The 10,111-nt window shown below is 43.0% G+C and overlaps 1 long non-coding RNA gene across 1 annotated transcript; it reads left to right on the top strand.

Moving 5' to 3' along the window:
- The first annotated feature begins 6,608 nt into the window (after positions 1–6,608).
- On the top strand, positions 6,609–8,511 carry LOC142356280 (uncharacterized). Its single transcript, XR_012761388.1, has 2 exons — positions 6,609–6,758; positions 8,277–8,511. It is a non-coding gene; the product is annotated as an uncharacterized LOC142356280 (long non-coding RNA).
- Positions 8,512–10,111: the final 1,600 nt, after the last annotated feature.

Raw genomic sequence — 10,111 nt, 5'->3', positions numbered from 1 at the left:
GATGCAAGAGTCAGGCTGCCAAGGGGGGTAAAATGGTGTAAGAATGAGGGGGAATTTGTCCAGAGAGGGTAAAATGATGTAAGAATTGGGCTGCCAAGGGGGGTAAAATGGTGTAAGAGTGAGGGGTTAATTTGTTCAGAGGGGTTTAATGATGTAAGAGTTGGGCTGCCAAGGTGGGTAAAATGGTGTAAGAGTGAGCGTGTAAATTGTCCAGAGAGTGTAAAATGAGGTAAAAGTTGGGCTGCCAAGAGGGGTAAAATGTTGTAAGAGTGAGGGGTTTATTTGTCCAGAGGGGGTAACATGAGCTAAGATTTGAGCTGCCAAGGGGGGGTAAAATGGTGTAAGAGGGAGGGGGAATTTGTTCAGAGGGGTTAAAATGATGTAAGAGTTGGGCTGCCGAAGGGGGGTAAAATTGTGTAAGAGTGAGCGTGTAATTTGTCCAGAGAGGGTAAAATCAGGTAAAAGTTGGGCTGCCAAGGGGGTAAAATGTTGTAAGAGTGAGGAATTAATTTGTCCAGAGGGGGTAACATGAGCTAAGATTTGAGCTGCCAAGGGGGGTAAAAAGGTGTAAGAGTGAGGGGGTAATTTGTTCAGAGGGGTTGAATGATTTAAGAGCTGGGCCGCCAAGAGGGGAAAATGTTGTAAGAGTGAGGGGTTAATTTGTCCAGAGGGGGTAAAATGATGTAAGAGTTGGGCTGCCAAGGGGGGTAAAATGGTGTAAGAGCGAAGGGGTAATTTGTTCAGAGGGGGTTGAATGATTTAAGAGTTGGGCCGCCAAGAGGGGTAAAATGTTGTAAGAGTGAGGGGTTAATTTGTCCACAGGGGGTAACATGAGCTAAGATTTGAGCTGCCATGGGCGCTAAAATGGTGTATGAGTGAGGGGGTAATTTGTTCAGAGGGGGTAAAATGATGCAAGAGTCGGGCTGCCAAGGGGGGTAAAATGGTGTAAGAGTGAGGGGTTAATTTGTTCAGAGGGGATAAAATGATGCAAAAGTTGGGCTGCCAAGGGGGGTAAAATGGTGTAAGAATGAGGGGGAATTTGTCCAGAGAGTGTAAAATGATGTAAGAATTGGGCTGCCAAGGGGGGTAAAATGGTGTATGAGTGAGGGGGTAATTTGTTCAGAGGGGGTAAAATGATGCAAGAGTCGGGCTGCCAAGGGGGGGTAAAATGGTGTAAAAGTGAGGGGGAATTTGTCCAGAGAGGGTAAAATGATGTAAGAATTGGGCTGCCAAGGAGGGTAAAATGGTGTAAGAGTGAGGGGGTAATTTGTTCAGAGGGGTTTAAATGATGTAAGAGTTGGGCTGCCAAAGGGGGTAAAATGGTGTAAGAGTGAGCGTGTAATTTGTCCAGAGAGGGTAAAATCAGGTAAAAGTTGGGCTGCCAAGGAGGGGAAAATGTTGTAAGAGTGAGGAATTAATTTGTTCAGAGGGGTAACATGAGCTAAGATTTGAGCTGCCAAAGGGGGCAAAATGGTGTAAGAGTGAGGGGGTAATTGGTTCAGAGGGGGTAAAATGATGCAAGAGTCGGCTGCCAAGGGGGGGGGGGTAAAATGGTGTAAGAGTGAGGGGGAATTTGTCCAGAGAGGGTAAAATGATGTAAAAGTTGGGCTGCCAAGGGGGGTAAAATGTTGTAAGAGTGAGGATTTAATTTGTCCAGAGGGGGTAACATGAGCTAAGATTTGAGCTGCCAAGGGGGGTAAAATGGTGTAAGAGTGAGGGGGTAATTTGTTCAGAGGGGGTAAAATGATGCAAGAGTCGGGCTGCAAAGGGGGGTAAAATGATGCAAGAGTCGGGCTGCCAAGGGGGGTAAAATGGTGTAAGAGTGAGGGGGAATTTGTCCAGAGAGGGTAAAATGATGTAAGAATTGGGCTGCCAAGGAGGGTAAAATGGTGTAAGAGTGAGGGGGTAATTTGTTCAGAGGGGGTAAAATGATGCAAGAGTCGGGCTGCCAAGAGGGGTAAAAATGGTGTAAGAGTGAGGGGGAATTTGTCCAGAGAGGGTAAAATGATGTAAGAATTGGGCTGCCAAGGAGGGTAAAATGGTGTAAGAGTGAGAGGGTAATTTATTCAGAGGGGTTTAATGATGTAAGAGTTGGGCTGCCAAAGGGGGTAAAATGGTGTAAGAGTGAGCGTGTAATTTGTCCAGAGAGGGTAAAATCAGGTAAAAGTTGGGCTGCCAAGGGGGGTAAAATGTTGTAAGAGTGAGGAATTAATTTGTCCAGAGGGGGTAACATGAGCTAAGATTTGAGCTGCCAAGGGGGGTAAAATGGTGTAAGAGTGAGGGGGTAATTTATTCAGAGGGGGTAAAATGATGCAAGTGTCGGGCTGCCAAGGGGGGTAAAATGGTGTAAGAGTGAGGGGGTAATTTGTTCAGAGGGGGTAAAATGATGCAAAAGTTGGGCTGCCAAGGGGGGTAAAATGGTGTAAGAATGAGGGGGAATTTGTCCAGAGAGGGTAAATTGATATAAGAATTGGGCTGCCAAGGGCGCTAAAATGGTGTATGAGTGAGGGGGTAATTTGTTCAGAGGGGTTTAATGGTGTAGGAGTTGGGTTGCCAAGGTGGGTAAAATGATGTAAGAGTGAGGGGGTAATTTGTCCAGAGAGGGTAAAATGATGTAAGAGTCGGGCTGCCAAGGGGGTAAAATGGTGTAAGAGTGAGCGGGTAACTTGTCCAGAGAGGGTAAAATGAGGGTAAAAGTTGGGCTGCCAATGGGGGCAAAATGTTGTAAGAGTGAGGGGTTAATTTGTCCAGAGGGGGTTGAATGATTTAAGAGTTGGGCCGCCAAGAGGGGTAAAATGTTGTAAGAGTGAGGGGTTAATTTGTCCAGAGAGGGTAAAATGATGTAAGAATTGGGCTGCCAAGGGGGGTAAAATGTTGTAAGAGTGAAGGGTTATTTGTTCAGAGGGGGTAAAATGATGTAAGAGTCGGGCTGCCAAGGGGGTAAAATGGTGTGAGAGTGAGCGGGTAATTTGTCCAGAGAGGGTAAAATGAGGTAAAAGTTGGGCTGCCAATGGGGGCAAAATGTTGTAAGAGTGAGGGGTTAATTTGTCCAGAGGGTGTAACATGAGCTAAGAATTGAGCTGCCAAGGGGGTTAAAATGGTGTAAGAGTGAGGGGGTAATTTGTTCAGAGGGGGTAAAATGATGTAAGAGTTGGGCTGCCAAGGGGGGTAAAAAGGTGTAAGAGTGAAGGGGTAATTTGTTCAGAGGGGGTTGAATGATTTAAGAGTTGGGCCGCCAAGAGGGGTAAAATGTTGTAAGAGTGAGGGGTAAATTTGTCCAGAGGGGGTAACATGAGCTAAGATTTGAGCTGCCAAGGGCGCTAAAATGGTGTATGAGTGAGGGGGTAATTTGTTCAGAGGGGTTTAATGGTGTAGGAGTTGGGTTGCCAAGGGGGGTAAAATGATGTAAGAGTGAGGGGGTAATTTGTCCAGAGAGGGTAAAATGATGTAAGAATTGGGCTGCCAAGGGGGGTAAATGTTGTAAGAGTGAAGGGTTAATTTGTTCAGAGGGGGTAAAATGATGTAAGAGTCGGGCTGCCAGGGGGGTAAAATGGTGTTAGAGTGAGGGGGTAATTTGTTCAGAGGGGTTTAATGGTGTAGGAGTTGGGTTGCCAAGGGGGGTAAAATGATGTAATAGTGAGGGGGTTATTTGTCCAGAGAGGGTAAAGTGATGTAAGAATTGGGCTGCCAAGGGGGGTAAAATGTTGTAAGAGTGAAGGGTTAATTTGTTCAGAGGGGGTAAAATGATGTAAGAGTCGGGCTGCCAAGGGGGTAAAATGGTGTAAGAGTGAGCGGGTAATTTGTCCAGAGAGGGTAACATGAAGTAAAAGTTGGGCTGCCAATGGGGGCAAAATGTTGTAAGAGTGAGGGGTTAATTTGTCCAGAGGGGGTTGAATGATTTAAGAGTTGGGCCGCCAAGAGGGGTAAAATGTTGTAAGAGTGAGGGGTTAATTTGTCCAGAGAGGGTAAAATGATGTAAGAATTGGGCTGCCAAGGGGGGTAAAATGTTGTAAGAGTGAAGGGTTAATTTGTTCAGAGGGCGTAAAATGATGTAAGAGTCGGGCTGCCAAGGGGGTAAAATGGTGTAAGAGTGAGGGGGTAATTAGTTCAGAGGGGGTAAAATGATGTAGGAGTTGGGCTGCCAAGGGGCGTAAAATGGTGTAAGAGTGAAGGGGTAATTTGTTCAGAGGGGGTTGAATGATTTAAAAGTTGGGCCACCAAGAGGGGTAAAATGTTGTAGGAGTGAGGGGTTAATTTGTCCAGAGGGGGTAACATGAGCTAAGATTTGAGCTGCCAAGGGGGGAAAATGGTGTAAGAGTGAAGGGGTAATTTTTTCAGAGGGGGTAAAATGATGTAAGAGTCGGGCTGCCAAGGGGGGTAAAATGGTGTAAGAGTGAGCGGGTAATTTGTCCAGAGAGGGTAAAATGAGGTAAAACTTGGGCTGCCAAGGGGGGTAAAATGTTGTAAGAGTGAGGGGTTAATTTGTCCAGAGGTGGTAACATGAGCTAAGATTTGAGCTGCCAAGGGGGATAAATGGTGTAAGAGCGAGGGGGTAATTTGTTCAGAGGGGGTAAAATGATTTAAAAGTCGGGCTGCCAAGGGGGGTAAAAGGGTGTAAGAGTGAGGGGGTAATTTGTCCAGCGGGGGTAAAATGATGTAAGAGTTGGGCTGCCAAGGGGGGTAAGATGGTGTAAGAGTTAGGGGTTAATTCGTCCAGAGGGGGTAACATGAGCTGATATTTGAGCTGCCAAGGGGGAAAATGGTGTAAGAGTGAGGGGGTAACTTATTCAGAGGGGGTAAAATGATGTAAGAGTCGGGCTGCCAAGGGGTTAAAATGTTGTAAGAGTGAGGGGGTAATTTGTGCAGAAGGGGTAAAATAATGTACGAGTCGGGCTGCGAAGGGAAGTAAAATGGTGTAATAGTGAGGGGGTAATTTTTCCAGCGGGGGTAAAATGATGTAAGAGTTGGGCTGCCAAGGGGGGTAAAATTGTGTAAGAGTGAAGGGGTAATTTGTTCAGAGGGGGTTTAATGATTTTAGAGTTGGGCTGCCAAGGGGGTAAAATGTTGTAAGAGTGAGGGGTTTATTTGTCCAGAGGGGGTAACATGAGCTAAGATTTGAGCTGCCAAGGGGGGGGGGGTGGATGGAAATGGTGAGGGGGTAATTTGTTCAGAGGGGATAAAATGATGTGAGAGTTGGGCAGCCAAGGGGGGTAAAATGGTGTAAGAGTGAGGGGGTAATTTGTCCAGAGAGGGTAAAATGATGTAAGAGTTGGGCTGCCAGGGGGGGGGGGGGTAAAAGGTTGTAAGAGTGAGGGGGTAATTTGTTCAGAGGGGGTAAAATGATGTAATAGTTGGGCTGCCAAGGGGGATAAAATGGTGTAAGAGTGAGGGGGTAATTTGTTCAGAGGGGGTAAAACGATGTAAGAGTGAGGGGGTAATTTGTTGAGATGGGGCTATTCTAAGAAGTATTTTTCATATATATATAGACCATCAAGAGTTGGACAAGCTTTGACGGTCTGGAGGATAAGGTGACGCAGCTGAGGGTACAGAGGTTGTGGGTTCAAGACTCGCAGTCTTCTGGTATGGGGGCTAAAAAAATGTAAGATTGAGGGGGTAAAATTATGTAAGAGTTGGGCTGCCGGGGGGGGGGGGGGGGGGGGGGGTAAAATGATGTAAGAGTTGGGCTACAAAGGGGGGGTAAAACGATGTAAGAGTGGGGCTGCAATGGGAGGATTTTTTTAGGAAAATGCAGCTCAAAACTCTTACATCTTTTTGGGCTGCATTGGGCTTCCAAGGGGGTAAAATGGTGTAAGAGTGAGGGGACAAAAGACAAATTAACCCCCCACTCTTACAGCTTTTTTGGTCTGCCAAGGGAGGTAAAATGGTGTAAGAGTGAGGGGGTAAAAGACAAATTACCCCCGAACTCTTACATCGTTTTACCCCCCTTGGCAGACCAAAAAAGATGTAAGAGTGGGGGGTTAATTTGTCTTTTACCCCCTCACTGTTACACCATTTTACCCCCCTTGGAAGCCCAATGCAGCCCAAAAAGACGGAAGAGTTTTGAGCTGCATTTTCCTAAAAAATCCTCCCATTGCAGCCCCACTCTTACATCATTTTGGGCGGAAAAATTCAACCCGGGCACCCAAGCCAGACTGAGGTGCCACAGATCTGGTCAGACTCACTTGGGTGGATACCTGTTACTTCAGGGCTCAAAATTACATGGTCTGGGTGACCTCGAGGACGCATGATAGTCGTCTGATCAGAGGGCGATATGAGGGCACTTTGATCTGATTATAAACAACATTTGAGTTTTGATTTGTAGTTATTTGGAGCGCATTTGGGTTTTTCAGGGCAGTGAGTCTGATCGGAGTTACATTATGACCATCTATTTACAGATATACATTAATTTTATGAGCATCGGTTGAAATAATGCAATTGAGCTGAAATCCTGAAATTAGTATTTTGAATTATTTGATTTTTTTTTTTGGGGGGGGGGGAGGTAAGACATAAAGATTGGGTGGATTAAAAGCCTAAAAGAACAACAAACATTTGGCTAATATTAGATGTAAAAATTTGGTACCAACACTTTGATACCGGTTTAAGATGCACGTCTCAATGCTACAGGAGACAGACAATTATTATCCGACCAAACAACGCCTATCGCTCAAAGCATTCCATACCCAACATCGAAACATACGATTTCAGATTATCACAGCGTGGCTTATACTGATGACCCGGCGCTAGTGAAAATGGCAGACGTACCAAAAGATAGAAATTTTATTGCTGGCCAATCACAATCGAGAAAATGGGAATATTGTTTTCTGATTGGTTGATTGCTGAACAAATTCGGATTAGGATAAATTAGGATGTTTTAAATTAGGATATGCACGTTAACCTAAAATTGCTCAGAAACTGCGATGAGCCGAAAAAGAAAAAATGTACTTTTTTTGGGGGGAAAATGGCCTCACGTTCGGTTGTGATAGATTCATATCAAGTACCACGGGCCGCTAAGGCATGGCCATGGCCCGTAAGGCATGGCCAGATGCGATAAAAATTATAATCTAGCATTAGGCTATGTCCAAATTTAGGCTAATTGAGCACTTAAATGTACAGTGTTTAATAGCCGCCCTCATCTTCTCAGCCGGCTATTATAGCGCTCCTATTTTTCACAATTCAAAGAATTTGAATTGTATTGGGGCGCTGTCTATTTTTTTAAGATCTGTTCACACATTTTCATGATTTTTGGAGTCAAATTGGAGTGGTGATTTTGGTCACGCCGAAACAGGAAGTGAAGCGAAAAAGCGAGTGGTTTTGCGGCGTGAATTTTTTTCGCTCTAATTTTAAAGTAGAGTGAGAAAACGGTGTTTGAACAAAAATTCGGTTTCTCGGTAGTGGTTTTTTGTTCACATGCGGCAATTTTACTCTAATTTTTACTGTTTTTTTTTTCAATTTTTTGGATCGGTTTTTTCTCTAAATAGTTTTCCCAATCCATTCTGGACCTAGTCTTTTGTTAGAATCAAAATTACATATCTCACTAGTGGTTTTTTGTTCTCCCTAGCAGCATTTTGACATTGATTTTCTGTTTTTTTTATTTTTTCATCTGATTTTTTTTAGAAATGGTTTTCCCAATTCACTCACTGTCCGTTCTAGGTCTCTAGTTGTTTGTTAAGTCAATGAAATTTCTTTGAATTGTACGTCAGGACTTGTCCTGCTATGTTTTTTTTTACTTCGTCGAATAAAAAAATGTTTCGCTTTACCTCACTTTGCCGCTTTTTCAACATTTTGCGTGATATCTTTTTGACTTCTCTAGGCTAGTTTCTCTATTCTCTCATTCTGCTAAAAGTGATTTTGAACATTAGCTGCTCAGCAAAGCAATTCAAAATGAACAGAGTCAGTATAAAAATTGAAGTCAGAAGTAGAAACGGGATAAACCCATAAAGCCCAATTTTAGATGCCCGCTATTTGAACGTCGTTCCTATAAGTCTTAGTTACCATCTCTAATGCTTATTAGTATTGATAGTAGCCCCTGTAGCCTCTCTCTAAGAAACAGAAGTACGTTATGTTCAACTACGAAATGCCATCAAAATAAATCGGACTTAACAAAAGTTTTTGTACAAAAATCTTTTTGTTTTCAATATCTTCTATTCTTTCAATCCCATTCATGCTTATTGGAATCAACGGCGGCTACTTTCCGGCAATCTGCCGGGTATGTTTTAAATTTCTCAACCAATGACATTCGTTGAAATGTCTACATTTTGGTACGTCTATTTGTTAAGACGTCACCTGATGACCCAACAATCACAGACAGTAACAATTACGACTCCAGAATCTCATCCAAGATCCCCAATTCATACCCATTCGTGTCCAAATTGGTTTTCCCCAAAAAGATGCAGCTATTTTCAGGATTCGGGTCTTATGGCTTGAGTACAATGCTATGCTATCAAACAATTTTTCGTCAAATCTCCCATTCGCTTGCAAGAGCAAAATAAAAAATTTAATTACGTCTTTCAATGATACTTCCCTGAGACAGCAGAACAAAAACAAGTCTATGAGAGCTTTTCAGGCAAAACCAAGCAGTCTTTGTTTTACTATTTTTCTTTTGTAGCAAATAATGGTTCCGACCTCATTTAATGAAGAAAGAACTCATGCTCATTTTTTAAAAAAAGAATTCAATGTATTTCAGGCTGAATGATTACCAAAATGTTTTTCACCAAAAAGCTACCCTTTGAGCATTATCCCAGCTATATAAGCATGATATTTGCTAAGGCGGAAAAAATCTGTGAAAATTTAATAGTGACGCTTTCTCCTTCTTAAACGGATTAAAAGGTTGGAAGATTGTCACACTTTCTCCGCTTGAACAGAAAAATTGGTTGAACTGCTTTGTTTTTTCTCTGTTCGCTGTTTCCAATTTTTGCCGATTTTTCGTAGAACAAATTAAGTACAGAATATAAACGTGAAATTAACGTATCGCGGTTAATCTCGGTCAACCAGTTGGAAGTATGCTATGTACATTAACCATAATATGTAGCATATTCAGTAACGAGTTTATAGGTAAAAAGTATAGATTCTTGGTTACAGATCAACAGTTCACCTGGTCCTGCATGACACTTCCCCCTCTCGGGACGAAACACTTTTAATGATATTTCGCTAAGTTCCTTTAAATCCTCAGATTTTATATCCGAGATGTCGTCATGATCTGGTGATACTGGTGGAGTTTGGTATTCCTCAGACGTGGTGCTGCTCGTGATTGATGTTGTTGCTTTTGTTATGAACGAAGCTTGGATAGGAGTTGGCATTTGTTGGGTCTGAGTCCTCTTTATATCTGATACCAAGGTTGTCTTCTGACTCACCGTGTCTCCTCCATATCTCTGCGAGGTTTAGGGCAATTTGCTTCAGCAGCTTCTTGTCTAAATAATTTTGTGTTATGTTTTTGTATACCGAAGTGTGCTTCAAATGGTATGATTTTTGTTGTTGCGTTTGGGATGATGCTGATATTTTGGATTACGTTTGCCAACTTGTTGCATAAAGTTGCGTTTGAACGATTGCAATCTTTGTCTAGTAATGATAGTCTTCGTTTAATTGTTTGTATTAGAGGTTCTACCATTCCCGTTGCTCTATGATCTGCAGCTGTTGCTAATATTAGTTTGGTGGTTTTGTTCCTGCAGAATATCTCGTTTTTTTTTGCCTTAAATGCTTGTGCTAGGTCACATTTAATTGAGCCTGGTATGCCGTGAAGTTTGCAGTAGCTTGCACGGTATTTTATAGCCGTGTTTGTGTAGCAATTATTATACGTTTCGGCGTTGGGGTATCTTGAGAGCCTATCAACAGTTACTAAGATGTAATTGTTTAAAATTCTGTTTTTGTAAAGGAACGCGAAATCCATTTGGGTTTCTTCGTTTGGTTCTGATAGTTTTGGCAATGTACCTAAATTGTGTTTGGGCATAAGAGGTTTTAGGTTTTTTATCTATCTATGCAATGTCTGCAGCTCTGCGTTTGCGCGACAATTTCACTGTGTATGTGAGGATACCAAACAAGTCTTGCCAGGGCGAGAATCACCGCTCGGCCTGGGTGTTTATTGTGTTTGGTCTGGAGGACCATTGAACGTAATTTT

The sequence above is a fragment of the Convolutriloba macropyga genome, unplaced genomic scaffold, assembly GCF_964194025.1.
Source record: "Convolutriloba macropyga unplaced genomic scaffold, txConMacr16.3 SCAFFOLD_3194, whole genome shotgun sequence".
Taxonomy (NCBI): Eukaryota; Metazoa; Xenacoelomorpha; order Acoela; family Convolutidae; genus Convolutriloba; species Convolutriloba macropyga.
This window is presented reverse-complemented; position numbering and strand designations above follow the sequence as displayed.